The following is a 2,543-nucleotide window of genomic DNA, read 5'->3' on the forward strand; positions in this document are numbered from 1 at the left end:
CTAGTTGCGAGACTATATATGAAGGCTAGCGAGTATTTTTTAGAATTGAGCTCTTCATCCGAACTCCTTCGTTGCCCATACCTTTGACAGCAGCGGATTCATTCAACCTTACTATCGTTGGACGTATGCACATTCTTGCAGCGATCAGCAGTTTGAAAAAACAGATCAACTAAGAAAGTGGAATTGCATGACGACTCTCTGGGAGCTCTGATCTATCAATAGTGTGATCAAGACGTAGACTAAGGTCAATAATAAATATTTTGTCTTACAAAGTTCATAATATCCGGTCGTTGTAGTATAGTGGTAAGTACTCCCGCCTGTCACGCGGGTGACCCGGGTTCGATCCCCGGCAACGGCGACTGCTTTTATTCCGAGCTTTATAGAAGTTGAAATTTGTTCTCACAAATGTTCTTTGCATCTTTGCTGCCATAACCACTCGAAATTTTGTTCCCCATGAAAGTTTAACTTTGCTTTGGCCTATTTCTCCACACGCTCCTTGACCCCATATGGGCACACATATGATTGTTTCCCCATCAAAGTTGAACTTTGCTCTTGGCATACTTGTTGTTCCATATGGAAGTTTAACCACTCTAGTTTTTAGTAAGCTTTGGCACACATACATCATTTACACTTGGATTATCTTCATGAAGTATCAATTTGAGTCTACCACATTTGTTGCCATATCCAAATTTCTAAAGATTTTTGGCCCTGCTAAGGGTCTATCGAAAATGCTTGGTTTTTTTGCTAATTTCGGTCGAGGATCTGTTTCTCTTTATTTTTGTCAAGCTGATCGGATTAGAGATTAGGGTTAGTGCAAACTATGTATTATTTCTTAGCACTAACATTCTACCCTAATCCTAACCTAATAAAGCTCATTTCCTGCCTCCGTGCTCTTGTTTTGTCTTTGCCAATGACATTTCTCCAACCCACCTCTTCACTCCTTGCTCGTTTTGCCAAATGCCGCTTCTTTGGTTTGTATCTTCCCTCCTTCCTGCTCGTTCCCCCTTTCTGCTCGTTTCAGAGTTTCCATCCTCACACAAAGTGTAAGTACTTTCTCTCTCTTTGTAAGGATTTCTCTCTCTTGTAAGGACTTCTCTCTCTCTCTCTCTCTCTCTCTCTCTTAATGTCTCTCCTCCATACATCTTTCTCTCTCTCTCTCTCTCTCTTCTTTCTCCCCCCCATTTCCCTACCTATCTCCCTTGTTAGAATAAGTATTTATTTCAATGTGTTATCATGGGCTCTCTCTTAGTCAAAAATGAACAGTCTCATGCACATGAAATACCAAAATTGCATGAAATATATAATAAATTGATCTACAAATAAAATAGATTGTGGTTCCACAAACTTGTATTGAAAATCCTAGAGGGACAAACTCCATCAAACAAACTCGGGCTCAAACGACTCTCATCGAGATGAGATGGACAAAGGGGGCAAAAACATCATGGCTCATGAACTTTGTAATAGCCAACACCACCGACACCTACTTGTAACTGGAGTAACGTCTCAAATTCCACATGTTCCACATGCGTCGACTAGCCACAGTCCTCAAAACCAATCAATCTTTGATATATTGCATGCACCTATGAATGCTTTCCTTCCATGGATGATTTTTCCCTCTTAGTTTCATTAAGAAGCAAAACTTTTATATTGGAATCAAAAGTTTGTATGCCCTAATAAATATAAAGGATTGAAACATTCGCCAAGATTTGAAACTTTTATGGGAAATTTTTTAAAGTCTCGCCAGGATTTACAACTTTTTCTTCAATTTTTAAAAGAATATATATATAATTGTAATATGTGCTATTGATATTATGAAACTAAAGAAACTAGCTTGATAAACTTTCGCCAAGATTTTATATTAATATATAAATATAGCTCCGATAAAAACATCCCTGTTTCCTTCTACGTAACTCAGCCAATCAAGCGTGACCTCTCAAACCTCAAAGATTCCAAACACAATAGCACCATGAGGGTCATTTCCAACAATCCTCCATGAATTGAAGTGGGAAAGATTGTAAACAAAGAAGACAACCAAACAATACAACTTGGACTAGGTGAATTGTCAACCCGACACCATAACAGTATGACTCATAAAGGTGCCATAAGGACCAATATCAAGTATAAATAGTTCTAAACAAGTGCCAACAAACACAAGCACTCTAAGAATGACAAAGCCTAGTCATAAAATCAGACTTGGATTTGAGAACCTAAACATCAAGGAAAATGTCTTTATGGAACTTCCAATGCTCTATAATTCTGTAGCAAAACATGATTGAGGAAAGGAATTTGTGGTGTCCTTTTTGGCAATAACGGCTTTTTAGCTTCTTCTTACCCGCCAAAATAAAACGAAAGTCTGCATACTTAGTGACCTTGACAGCTTCATCAAGCCTTCAAGGTGGGTAGCTAGATCTTGTTGGGTTTTCTTTTTCCTTGTAATGTCAAGGCCTACATTTTTTGAAGTTAGAAATTTCACTAATGAAAGCTATATCTCACACTAAATAATTTTTTAATAATTTCAACACTCCCTACCTCTCTTCTCATGT

General features: G+C 38.0%; 1 non-coding gene across 1 annotated transcript; it reads left to right on the forward strand.

Moving 5' to 3' along the window:
* The first annotated feature begins 286 nt into the window (after positions 1–286).
* On the forward strand, positions 287–358 carry TRNAD-GUC (transfer RNA aspartic acid (anticodon GUC)). The gene has a single exon. It is a non-coding gene; the product is annotated as a tRNA-Asp (tRNA).
* Positions 359–2,543: the final 2,185 nt, after the last annotated feature.

This window comes from Dipteris shenzhenensis, chromosome 21 (assembly GCF_047967505.1).
Source record: "Dipteris shenzhenensis isolate YYH24624 ecotype China chromosome 21, Dip_SZ_1.0, whole genome shotgun sequence".
In the NCBI taxonomy this organism is placed as follows: Eukaryota; Viridiplantae; Streptophyta; class Polypodiopsida; order Gleicheniales; family Dipteridaceae; genus Dipteris; species Dipteris shenzhenensis.